Raw genomic sequence first — 14,096 nt, 5'->3', positions numbered from 1 at the left:
GATTTCATTGATAAGAATGGTTTAGCTTATATAGGAACTTTAACCATCAGAATTACAAAGACACATAATTTTCAGTTAAAACCCCCTTAAAGCTATTAATGAACCACTCAAGTTAATAATGATCTACTATTGAATTGCTTATTGTAACTGAATTCAAGGCAACCAAAAGTCATCCACAAGCATTCAACAAAGATCATCCAAAGGTTGGTTCTTAAGTTGGAAAATGGGCCCTTATTTAACTTGAAAATAAAGAAACACTAAAGCCCTTTAATTGGTTAACCCAAAACACAATTTGGTCAACCAATTATACAAAGCATTGGGGCCTTATTTAAATTAAAGAAACTGCATCAACGTCGCGCGTTAGTTATCCTCCATTTGGGCCATATGCAATTAACATCATGCCCTCCTTCTTTGAGAAGATTCGCCCCGAATCTAAAGCCTTTATTTCTTTACTAGTTTTAATAAAAGTTTAGTATGTCCTTGTAAAGAACTTTATTTGTGCACAACTTGAAACTATTTCTCGTCTTCCAGTATCAAATGCAACTTGAACAGATTTAGTTTTGTTCCTTTCCAACGGTTGCAATCGGTTGAGCACCTTTCTTGCCAACACTACCCCAACCTTGATATGTAACAATAAATAACTCAATGCATTGTGTTTGACGAATTTGCTTCTCATCAGCGAACCAAATGCATAATAAAGCACTATGAACAAGCTTCCTTTTCAAACATGGAAGTTTGTGTGTTTCATTCACATGCTTATCATTTTGCTCCTTTAAAATGACATCACAAACTGTTGAAGAAAAAACATTGGCAAATAAATTTTCCATCATCTTTCTCTCTACTTCCTTTTCTTTTTCTTCATTTACCCTTCCTTCTGAAGTTTCTATTTCTTCTTTTTCTATTTTCTCTTTTTCTATTTTCTCCTTCAGCCTATATTGGTCCTTACTGACTTGTCATGGTGTCATAAATTTCAACTTCATTTTATGTCCCTCATGCCTCAAATAAAGGGTACGTTCACCAAGATTGAGTGCTTTAAAATGAAGGCATGCCCATCCCAAAAGAAGATGATAAGAGTCCATGGGAGCATCTTTCACACATTGTCCTGTACTAAATTTGATCCATGCTTGATTCGGATGAAAGCTTGTTGGTAACTTGAGTTTCTCCACCAATCTTTGGCTTACAACATTGTTGTCGCTTTCGTAATCGAATGGAACTAAACATGGGTGGCCTTCGATTAAACACCTTGTATGATAAACTTCCATTGCTATTCCAAATCTAGTGAGCCAGGCTCTAAATACCAAATGATGTGAATCTAGATGGGTGGATTAGTTTCATGGTTCGATCTAGGTTGGAATGCTAATAAGCAAGAAATTTGAGAAATTGTTTAAAAGAAGAAAACAAAAATAGATAAGAAGATGAAGTGGAAATTGATAGAAGTCACAGTTCCAAGGATGCAAGATAAGCCTATGAGTTTAAACACACAAAGGGACCTAGGACCTCTGATAAAACTCAAGGCTTCCTGAATCACTCAAGAACATAGGAGAATCACTCTCACTAAGATAGAAGAGATAAAACTCTTATATTTTCTGAATAAAACTCAACTTCATTTCATTGATAAGAATGCTTTAGCTTATATAGGAGCTTTAACCATCAGAATTATAAAAGACACATAATTTTCAGTTACAACCCCTTTAAATCTATTAATGAACCACTCAAGTTAATAATGATCCACTATTGAATTGCTGATTGTAACTGAATTCAAGCCAACCAAAAGTCATCCACAAGCATTCAACAAAGTTCCTCCAAAGGTTGGTTCTTAAGTTGGAAAATGGGCCCTTATTTAACTTGAAAATAAAGAAACACTAAAGCCCTTTAATTGGTTAACCCAAAAAAAAATTTGGTCAACCAATTATATAAAGCATTGGGGCCTTATTTAAATTAAACAAAACTGCATCAACGTCGTGCGTTAGTTATCCTCCATTTGGGCCATATGCAATTCACATCATGCCCTCCTTTTTGAGAAGATTCGCCCCAAATCTAAGGCCTTTATTTCTCTACTAGTTTTAATAAAAGTTTAGTATGTCCTTGTAAAGAACTTTATTTGTGCACAACTTGAAACTATTTCTCGTCCTCCAGGATCAAATATAACTTGAATAGATTTAGTTTTGTTCATTTCCAACGGTTGCAATCCGTCGAGCACCTCTCTTGCCAACACTACCCCCACCTTGATATTTAGCAATAAATAACTCCATGCGTTGTGTTTGACGAATTTGCTTCCCATCAACGAACCAAATGCATAATGAAGCACTATGAACAAGCTTCCTTTTCAAACATGGAAGTTGGTGTGTTTCATTCACATGCTTATCCTTTTGCTCCTTTAAAATGACATCACAAACTGTTGAAGAAAAAACATTGACAAATAAATTTTCCATCTTCTTTCTCTCTACTTCCTTTTCTTTTTCTTCATTTTCCCTTCCCTCTGAAGTTTCTATTTCTTCTTTTTCTATTCTTTTTTTTTCTATTTTCTCCTTCAACCTATGTTGATCCTTACTGACTTGTCTTGGTGTCATAAATTTCAACTTCATTTTATGTCCCTCATGCCTCAAATAAAGGGAACCTTCATCAAGATTAAGTGCTTTAAAATGAAGCCATGCCCATCCCAAAAGAAGATGACAAGAGTCTATGGGAGCATTTTTCACACATTGTTCTGTACTGAATTTGATACATGCTTGATTCGGATGAAAGCTTGTTGGTAACTTGAGTTTCTCCACCAATCTTTGGCTTATAACATTGTTGTCGCTTTCGTATTCGAATGGAACTAAACATGGGTGGCCTTCGATTAAACACCTTGTATAATAAATTTCCATTGCTATTCCAAATCTAGTGAGCCAGGCTCTGAATACCAAATGATGTGAATCCAGAGGGGTGGATTCGTTTCATGGTTTGATCTAGGTTGGAATGCTAAGAAGCAAGAAATTTGAGAAATTGTTTAAAACAAGAAAACAGAAATAGATAAGAAGATGATGAAGGATTGACCCCAACCAAGGATGAAGGCACATGCTTAAGAAGACTAAGCATGTTTAGAAAGGAAGTTCACTAATCCTTCATCCCTTTCATTTGTGTTTGTTATTTTTGATTCCCTAAGTTGACTTAGTTGAATCAACTTTTGTTGAGTTGTTGACCTTTGACTAGGTTTGACTTGTTGACTATAGTTGACTTTACTTAAGCCAACATGCTAATCTATGTTTATTTACTTTGTAGGTTAATTAGGAGTAAGAAAGCAGTGCTAGGTGGCGCATGGTTATTGGGGAGCATAAATGACGTGGAGGAGAGAGTAAAGCAAAGACATAAAGCATAAAGTAAAAGGCATGAAGCTTTGTACATTTGGTCTCCTTTGTTTTTAGCACACTTTGGCCACCTTTTGGAGACATATGAAACACATTCTTTGTCTCCTTTTGTGATAGAACGAAATTAGCCTTGCACACACCATAGTTGGCTCTTTTGTTTCTCATTTTTGTAACCTTATTTGACCTAGCTTCTAGAACCTAGGGTTAGGTTTTTGTAGAGACATCCTTAGGTATCTTTTATTTGCTTAGAGGCCCCTAAACTCTTCTATATAAGGGGTGCTCCTAGACATGTAAAAGGGTTGAACATTTTGAAGTAAAAACACTCTTGTGTCTCAACCATTTGTGAGAGTTTCCTCCCTTGGGAATGAATACTTTTAAGTCTTATCTTGCATAGCAAGTGGCGGCACACATCCACTCATCTTCAAGGTTGCCATGGCTTCTAGCCTAGCCTTGTAGTGGCGTGCTTCTCACATTTTTTACCATTTCTTTTCTTTCCATTTTATGTTTTCTTCTTCCTTTAATTGTTCTTGGTTTTCTATGGTTTATGCGCTTTCCATTTCCTTTTTGTTTTGAATCAATCCATCATCTTCTTCTCTTGAGCTTTGTGAAAGGAACCTTCACATCTAGATAGCTTGTTATCTTAATGTCCAGTGGGGATTTCACTTAGCTTTCTTAATCAACTCACACCATATTCAATAATCTTAAAAAGGAACAAGATAATCCTTCATCATTTGGTATCTAGAGCCTAGGTTATCTTGAATATGGTCTTTTTCATGTTCTAACCTTGTCTTGTGTAGCTATCTTTGAATGGTCCACATAAAAACAATGCTGGCAAAAACTGTTCACGATTTTAAAAGATTAAAATGCACCTGCTCAGTGGTCCAAAAATTACGTTCTTGATGTCAAAAGAAAGCTCTATGAGTCTAGTTTTTAACAAAAAAAGAACCAATGCATTTGGAGTTCTGTGGAGAGAGTTATGATTGAAATAGTGAGCAAAGGTAAGAGCTGCCGAGATCATCGCGAATCAACGTTTTTCAGGTTATGTTGGGCAGTTTTGGCTACTGTTTTTGTTACTCTTCTTACTCCTAAATGTGGTTGGATAACATGTCTTTGGATGCTTAGTCTTTGAGCCTCAAATCCATGAGTTTAAATGCATGATAGCTACATGTTTGTGTCTTTGTGTATGTCATGTTGAGTCTTTAAATGTGTCTAACTTTTGCTTGAGTCATATGTCATTTGCTTCTTTGAGTTTTCTTATTCTTGTTTCTAAGTATTTGAGCTATTGCATGAGATCTATGCCTTTTGTTGTAGCATGCTCCTTGAAATTGATTTTGACCTAATTTTTAAAGAACTAAGTGTTCAAGACACCCTAAAATATCCTTCTCATCATCTTAAGTACCTAGTTTTGAAAAGAAAAATTATTTTCATGACCAAAAACAGTTTGGTCGAGAGCTAATGTGTTGCTTGGTGAATCTATTTGGCCATTTTTACTAGGTGTTATGCTACCAAATTTCATACTTGGAATTTGGGTGATATTGGCAAATTAGTTCCATGCTTTAACTTGGTTATGATCTTTCTTGGTGTATGCATAATTTGAGGGATAATCTTGGCTTGTTCAAATGCTTTCCATAGAGTCTTTAAAAGTGTTTTTCATTGCTTTAGTCTTGTTCAAGTTCTGTCTTTAAAACAAAATTTCCTTAGAAGTTAAACTTTCTTGTTTTTGTGCTTTTCTTGCTTGTCACTAGGTGTTCTTTGCTGTGTCATAGTAGTTTTCTTTTCTTGAAACTCTTGGGATGTTGTGGCCGAATCACTTGTCTTGCATTTGAAAGGTTTTGAACAAGTTTTTAAAAGTGTTTGCTTCACTCCTTTTGGTGGATTTTGAGTGCTTGCCTTGCCTTGTTACTTTGGGAGTGTGATATAAACACTTGGGTTAGATTTGGTCTCGATTTTCATGTTGTCTAACCCCTAATGCATTTATTTTGTCTCGGATTTGAGTGTTTTTGTTGTAGGAATCATGGCAAGTTCATCAAATGCACCTACACCAAACAAAAACAATACATTGATGAGATTGCTTCGGGATTTGGAGTTGTCTAGGAAGGAGGCCTTTGAACAAATGAGAAAGGACAAGGAGCAAAGTGACCTAAGAATCCAAGAGCACATTCAAAGGCTTGAAGCTAAGGAGCAAGAAAGGGAGGCTAGGAAAAGAGGGCATTCTAGGCGCAAACCATCACAAGAGAAGCAAACTCCAAAGATTCCTAAGTTCAAAGGAGAAAATGACCCAAACATCTACATTGAGTGGGAACAAAAAGTGGACCAAATTTTTACCATTCATGTAGTTAGTCATCAAAAGCAAGTAGATTTGGTTGTCTTAGAGTTTGAGGATTATGCCATGACTTGGTGGCATCAATTATGTATGGACAATATTAACCAAGAGTCACTCGCGACTTCTTGGAGGGACCTTAAAAATTTGATGCGCTCTAGATTTGTTCCTTCCTACTATATAAGGGAGACTCTTTTGAAGCTCCAAAGGCTTCAACAAGGGTCCATGTGTGTGGATGAATATTACAAGATAATGGAGTCCATGCTTCTAAAAGTTGGACTCCAATTTGAAAGTGAAGAGGAAAAGGTAGCTAGATTTGTGAGTGGGTTAAGGAGGGACATACAAGATTTAGTAGTTATATGAGTACTCCTCTCTTGAAAAAGTTTTACATTTCGCCATCAAAGTTGAAACTCAATTGCAAAAGAAAAAAGAGGCCAAGAGGAGTGGTTCATACAATGACTACTATTCTAGTACTTGGAAAGATAAAGAAAGAAAACATGATAAATCACCACTCAAGAGTTCGAAAGACCCACCTCCTAGGACTAATTTTGTCTCTCATTTTTGTAACCTTATTTGACCTAGTTTCTAGAAGCTAGGGTTAGGTTTTTGTAGAGACATCCTTAGGTATCTTTTATTTGCTTAGAGGCCCCTAAACTCTTCTATATAAGGGGTGCTCCTAGACATGTTGAAGTAAAAACACTCTTGTGTCTCAACCATTTGTGAGAGTTTCCTCCCTAGGGAGTGAATACTTTTAAGCCTTATCTTGCATAGCAAGTGGCGGCACACATCCACTCATCTTCAAGGTTGCCATGGCTTCTAGCCTAGCCTTGTAGTGGCGTGCTTCTCACATTTTTACCATACCTTTTCTTTCCATTTTATGTTTTCTTCTTCCTTTAATTGTTCTTGGTTTTCTATGGTTTATGTTTTTTCCATTTCCTTTTTGTTTTGAATCAATCCATCATCTTTTTCTCTTGAGCTTTGTGAAAGGAACCTTCACATCTAGATAGCTTGCTATCTTAATGTCCAGTGGGGATTTCACTTAGCTTTCTTAATCAACTCACACCATATTCAATAACCTTAAAAGAAAACAAGATAATCCCTCATCATTTGGTATCTAGAGCCTAGGTTATCTTGAATATGGTGTTTTCATGTGCTAACCTTGTCTTGTTGTAGCTATCTTGGTATGGTTCAAATCCACTTCCATTACACACAAAAACAGTGCTGGCAGAAAACGTGACGATTTTAAAACAATAAACTGCACCATCTCAGTTGTCCAAAAGTTACGTTCTTGGTATCAAAAGAAAGCTCTTTGTGTCTAGTTTCCAGCAAAAAACAAACCAACGCATTTGGAGTTCTGTGGAGAGAGTTATGATCAAATGAGTGAGCAAAGGTCAGAGCTGCCGAGAATACGAAAAACAACGTTTTCAGGTTATGTTGTGGCAATTTTGGCTTCGGTTTTGCACCTCTTTAAGCTCCTAAATGTGGTTGGATAACATGTCTTTGGATGCTTAGTCTTTGAGCCTCAAATCCATGAGTTTAAATGCATGATAGCTACATGTTTGTGTCTTTGTGTATGTCATGTTGAGTCTTTAAATGTGTCTAACTTTTGCTTGAGTCTCTTGTCATATGCTTCTTTGAGTTTTCTTGTTTTTGTTTCTAAGTTTTTGAACTAGTGCTTGAGATCTATGCCTTGTGTTGTTGTATGCTCCTTGAAATTGATTTTGACCTAATTTTAAGGAACTAAGTGTTCAAGACACCCTAAAACATCCTTCTCATCATTTTAAGTACCTAGTTTTGAAAAGAAAAAGTGTTTTCAAGACCAAAAACAGTTTGGCCGAGAGCTTTTACAATGCTTGGTGAATCCATTTGGCCATTTTTACTAGGTGTTATGCTACCAAATTTTATACTTGGATTTTGGATGATATTGGCAAATTAGTTCCATGTTTTAACTTGGTTATGATCTTTCTTGGTGTATGCATAATTTGAGGTATAATCTTGGCTTGTTCAAATGCTTTCCATAGAGTCTTTAAAAGTGTTTTTCATTGCTTTAGTCTTATTCAAGTTTTGTCTTTAAAACAAAATTTCCTTAGAAGTTAAACTTTCTTGTTTTTGTGCTTTTCTTGCTTGTCACTAGGTGTTCTTTGTTGTGTCTTAGTAGCTTTCTTTTCTTGAAACTCTTGGGATGTTGTGGCCGAATCACTTGTCTTGCATTTGAAAGGTTTTGAACAAGTTTTTAAAAGTGTTTGCTTCACTCCTTTGGTGGATTTTGAGTGCTAGCCTTGCCTTGTTACTTTGGGAGAGTGATCTAAACACTTGGGTTACAATTTGGGTTGGATTTGGTCTCGGTTTTCATGTTGTCTAACCTCTAATCCATTTATTTTGTCTCGGATTTGAGTTTTTTGTTGTAGGAATCATGGCAAGTTCATCAAGTGCACCTACACCAAACAAAAACAATACATTGATGAGATTGCTTCGGGATTTGGAGTTGTCTAGGAAGGAGGCCTTTGAACAATTGAGAAAAGACAAGGAGCAAAGTGACCTAAGAATCCAAGAGCACATTCAAAGGCTTGAAGCTAGGGAGAAAGAAAGAGATCCTAGCAAAAGAGGGCATTCTAGGCGCAACCCATCACAAGAGAAGCAAACTCCAAAGATTCCTAAGTTCTATGGTGGAAGTGATCCCAAAGTCTTCCTTGATTGGGAAGCTAAAGTTGATCAAATTTTCAATGAAAATCATGTAAAGGATCAAGCACAAGTTGATCTAGTAGTTTTAGGATTTTTGGAGTATGCCAATACTTGGTGGCATAAAGTTTGTAAGAATTATAACCAAGGGTCACCCGCGGCTTCTTGGATGGACATTAAAACTCTTATGCGCGCTAGATTTGTTCCTCCCTCCTATAGGAAGGAACTTCTTTTGAAGCTCCAAAGGCTTCACCAAGGTTCTATGAGTGTGAGTGAGTACTTTAAAGAATTAGAGTCTCAAATGCGTAGGGTTGAAATAAAAGAGACTAACAAAGAGAAAATAAAAAGATTTGTGAGTGGTCTTAGGAGAGACATACAAGACCAAGTAGAGTTGTATGAGTACTCCACTCTTGAAAATGTTTTCACACTTGCCCTTGGGATTGAAATTCAATTGAAAAGAAAAAGAAGGGCAAGGAAGAGTTACTCACCCAACCACTACTTTAGTCATTCATGGAAGGGAAAGGATAAAAAGAAACATGATAAGTTCCCTTCTAACTCTCATCAAGAACCACCAAGTAAAAGTAAGTCACCAAGTGATCACATTCACCATTCCACTTCTCAAAGATCAAGTTCCATTAAATGTTTTAAATGTTTGGGTTATAATCACATTGCTTTAAATTGCCCAACCAAAAGGACCATGATCTTAAAGAAGAGTAATGATGTTGAAAGTGAACACTCATCTCCCCATTCTCTTTCAAAAGAATCTTCTTCCTCTAGTAAAACTAAAATTTTTGAGAAAGACCCTATGTTATTAAGGCGCATGATAGGTCAAGATCAAAGTGAGCTTGAGCCAACTCAAAGAGAAAACATTTTTCAATCTAGGTGCAAAATTAACAAATGGGTTTGCTCTCTAATTATTGATGGAGGAAGTAGTACCAGTGTAGCTAGCACAAGGTTGGTGGAAAAGCTTAGCTTAGAGACCATTCCTCATGCTAAGCCCTACAAGCTTGCTTGGATAAGTAAAGAGGGAGAAATAAATGTTAAATAACAAGTCCTAATTAACTTCTCTATAGGAAGCTACAAAGATGAGGTGCTATGTGATGTTGTTCCCATGGAAGTCACACATATCTTACTAGGTAGGCCATGGCAATTTGATAAACAAACTTTACATGATGGCCATACCAACCAATACATTTTCTTCAAAAATGGAAAAAAAGACAACTTTACTACCTCTATCACCTCAAGAAGTTAATAAGGATAGAAATAAAATAAGAAAAGATAAAGAAGAAAAACAAAAGGGGCAAGCTTTCACCAAGGTGTTACTTGCCTACAAAAAAATTCTTCCAAAGCAAGATGTGCATCACTCTTCCTTCTCTTCCCAAGCCAAAAAGGAAGGCCCAAAGCATAAGCAAGAGAGGAAGAGTAGTCTAGAAAATAAAGATGGCCTAACCAAAGCTAGGGGTAATACCCTTAGAAAGGATGGAACAAAAGCTCATAAAAGGGAGGCGCAAATCCTCCCCCAAATCAAGTCAAGTTCCATCCACAAAGGCTTAAAGAATTTGTGGTCAAATTCTCTCCAAGAAGGGGAGGATGATGAAGGATTGACCCCAACCAAGGATGGAGGCACATGCTTAAGAAGACTAAGCATGTTTAGAAAGGAAGTTCACTAATCCTTCATCCCTTTCATTTGTGTTTGTTATTTTTTTATTCCCTAAGTTGGCTTAGTTGAATCAACTTTAGTTGACTTGTTGACCTTTGACTAGGTTTGACTTGTTGACTATAGTTGACTTGACTTAAGCCAACATGCTAATCTATGTTTATTTGCTTTGTAGGTTAATTAGGAGTAAGAAAGCAATGCTAGGTGGCGCAAGGTGATTGGGGAGCATAAATGATGTGGAGGAGAGAGTAAAGCAAAGGCATAAAGCATAAAGTAAAAGGCATGAAGCAAGTGTACCTATGTACCTTTGGTCTCCTTTGTTTTTAGCACACTTTGGCCACTTTTTGGAGACATATGAGACACATTCTTTGTCTCCTTTTGTGCTAGAACGAAATTAACCTTGCACACACCATAGTTGGCTCTTTTGTCTCTCATTTTTGTAACCTTATTTGACCTAGTTTCTAGAAGCTAGGGTTAGGTTTTTGTAGAGACATCCTTAGGTATCTTTTATTTGCTTAGAGGCCCCTAAACTCTTCTATATAAGGGGTGCTCCTAGACATGTAAAAGGGTTGAACATTTTGAAGTAAAAACACTCTTGTGTCTCAACCATTTGTGAGAGTTTCCTCCCTAGGGAGTGAATACTTTTAAGCCTTATCTTGCATAGCAAGTGGCGGCACACATCCACTCATCTTCAAGGTTGCCATGGCTTCTAGCCTAGCCTTGTAGTGGCGTGCTTCTCACATTTTTACCATTCCTTTTCTTTCCATTTTATGTTTTCTTCTTCCTTTAATTGTTCTTGGTTTTCTATGGTTTATGTTTTTTCCATTTCCTTTTTGTTTTGAATCAATCCATCATCTTTTTCTCTTGAGCTTTGTGAAAGGAACCTTCACATCTAGATAGCTTGCTATCTTAATGTCCAGTGGGGATTTCACTTAGCTTTCTTAATCAACTCACACCATATTCAATAACCTTAAAAGAAAACAAGATAATCCTTCATCAAATTGTCCCACCAAAAGAACCATGGCCTTAAACCTTAAAATAGAAGTAGAGAGTGAACATTCTTCTCCCCCTTCCCCCAAAAGTACTTCTTCCCACACTTCTTCTTCAAGTGAAAGGATTAAACCCCTTGAAGGTGGATTGTTAATGATAAGGCACCAACTAAGACAAGTTTCCAAGGAACTTGACCCTCCTCAAAGACAAAACATTTTTCATTCAAGGTGTCATATCAAAGACAAACTATGTCCCCTCCTCACAGATAATGGAAGTTGTTTAAATGTGGCTAGCACAAGGGTTGTGGACAAGCTTGGCTTGAAAACTATCATGGCTTAAGAAAGAAGACATTAAAGTAACTCAACAAGTCCTCATTAACTTTTCAATTGGAAATTTTAAAGATGAGGTGTTATGTGATGTTGTGCCTATGGAAGAAACTCATATTTTGTTAGGTAGGCCATGGCAGTCTTTTATGATGGCCATGCTAACACCTATGCTTTCTCCTTCCAAGGCAAAAAGTTCACACTCCTACCTCTCTCACCCAATCAAGCAAATGAGGACCAAAATAAATTGAAAGATAAGAGAAAAGATGAAAAAGAAAAAGAGCAAGTTACCTCCAAAGTGTTACTTGCCTCTAAAAAAAGATTTTCAAAGCAAGATGGACATCACCATTCTTTCCTCTCTTGTAAGGCTCAAAAGGAAGACCCAATGTGCAAGCATGAGAAGAAGAGTGGTCTAGAAAAAAGGGATGACCTAACCAAAGCTAGGGGTAGTACCCTTAGAAAAGATGGAACAAGAGCTCATAAAAGGGAGGTGCAAAACATCCCCCAAATCAAGTCAAGCTCCATCTACAAAGGCTTAAAGAATTTGTGGTCAAATTCTCTCCAAGAAGGGGAGCATGATGAAGGATTGACCACAACCAAGGATGGAGGCACATGCTTAAGAAGACTAAGCATGTTTAGAAAGGAAGTTCACTAATCCTTCATCCCTTTCATTTGTTTTTGTTATTTTTGATTCCCTAAGTTGACTTAGTTGAATCAACTTTAGTTGACTTGTTGACCTTTGACTAGGTTTGACTTGTTGACTATAGTTGACTTGACTTAAGCCAACATGCTAATCTATGTTTATTTGCTTTGTAGGTTAATTAGGAGTAAGAAAGCAATGCTAGGTGGCACATGGTGATTGGGGAGCATAAATGATGTGGATGAGAGAGTAAAGCAAAGGCATAAAGCATAAAGTAAAAGGCATGAAGCAAGTGTACCTATGTACCTTTGGTCTCCTTTGTTTTTAGCACACTTTGGCCACTTTTTGGAGACATATGAGACACATTCTTTGTCTCCTTTTGTGCTAGAACGAAATTAGCCTTGCACACACCATAGTTGGCTCTTTTGTTTCTCATTTTTGTAACCTTATTTGACCTAGCTTCTAGAACCTAGGGTTAGGTTTTTGTAGAGACATCCTTAGGTATCTTTTATTTGCTTAGAGGCCCCTACTCTTCTATATAAGGGGTGCTCCTAGACATGTAAAAGGGTTGAACATTTTAAAGTAAAAACACTCTTGTGTCTTAACCATTTGTGAGAGTTTCCTCCCTTGGGAGTGAATACTTTTAAGCCTTATCTTGCCATGGCTTCTAGCCTAGCCTTGTAGTGGCGTGCTTCTCACATTTTTTACCATTTCTTTTCTTTCCATTTTATGTTTTCTTCTTCCTTTAATTGTTCTTGGTTTTCTATGGTTTATGTGCTTTCCATTTCCTTTTTGTTTTGAATCAATCCATCATCTTCTTCTCTTAAGCTTTGTGAAAGGAACCTTCACATGTAGATAGCTTGCTATCTTAATGTCTAGTGGGGATTTCACTTAGCTTTCTTAATCAACTCACACCATGTTCAATAATCTTAAAAAGGAACAAGATAATCCTTCATCATTTCTAGTCTATCTATTTCTGTAAATGGAAAATTATGCAAAATTGAAAATTGAAAAATCATTATATAATAATCCAAAAATTGCAATAGAAAAGAAAAAGAGAGGTTTGAGATGATTTTTCAATCTTTTATACTAGAGAATCTAGTATTCTTATGCATGAAGATAATGAATTCGATAATTGTGGTCGGACTCTATTATGGATTTATGACCACATTTTCCATAGGGCCCTCTTATCTCTTCCTTCTTCGAGCTAGACTTGTGGAAGAAGGAACCGAGAAGAAAATAGCAGCAACAACTAGGTTTATTATGGGACAACTCATAATGTTCATGTCTATCTATTATGCGCCTTTGCATTTAGCATTGGGTAAAACCCATACAATAACTGTCATAGCTATACCCTATCTTTTATTTCAGTTCTTCGGCAATAGTCAAAAAAACTTTTTGAATTATGGATACAAGAATCCAAATTCAATACGTAATTTTAGTATTCAAAGAAGATTCTTTCAGAATCTTCTTTTTCAATTTTTAAATCCCCTTTTCTTACCGAGTTCTTGTCGATGTGAAAAAGAGTGGATCCACGGGGTCCCAAATGAATTGGCTTATTCGAAAAAATCCCTGTTCTTTGGAAGATCTATCTCGTGTCTGGTACTGCATGGTTCCACCCTGCAAGAACTCTGAATCATTCTCTTGAAGCTCATCCTCTTCATCATAAATGATCCGTTTGTCCCGAAATGACCTGGCCCAATAGGGAAATCCAAAATTATTGGGCCTTTCAATACAATCAAATAGAAAGCCCCAAGGGCGCCATATTCTAGGAGCCCAAACGATGTGATTGAAAAAATCCTCCTCTATCTGTTGCAGGTCGAGGACTCCTCCCCCTTCTTCAAACTCCGATTCATATTTTTCATAGAGAAATCTCTGATCAACGATAAAATAAGATCCATTTTGAATCCTATTTAAGGGATTCCTTGGTTCGGACCGAAGAAGCAATGTCACTCGATCCTTATCAAATTGACTGCAATCTTTTTCTGTACGTGAGGATCCCACCAGAGCGCCTTCTACTTCTAATAAGCCATGAACTAGATCATAATTCTTCTCAACGAGTCCATAAGATGTGATCCCATTTTTTTCATCAGGTCTGGGTATAGACCAAAGGTCTTGAGCGACCGATCCGGCAGAACAA

The 14,096-nt window shown here is 36.8% G+C and overlaps 1 pseudogene; it reads left to right on the top strand.

Moving 5' to 3' along the window:
- Positions 1–12,938: 12,938 nt before the first annotated feature.
- On the top strand, positions 12,939–13,591 carry LOC114165344 (annotated as a pseudogene).
- The last annotated feature ends 505 nt before the right edge of the window (positions 13,592–14,096 follow it).

Source organism: Vigna unguiculata, chromosome 10 (assembly GCF_004118075.2).
Source record: "Vigna unguiculata cultivar IT97K-499-35 chromosome 10, ASM411807v1, whole genome shotgun sequence".
In the NCBI taxonomy this organism is placed as follows: domain Eukaryota; kingdom Viridiplantae; phylum Streptophyta; class Magnoliopsida; order Fabales; family Fabaceae; genus Vigna; species Vigna unguiculata.
Note: the sequence above shows the minus strand (reverse complement) of the source record. Positions and strands in the feature narration are given on the sequence as shown.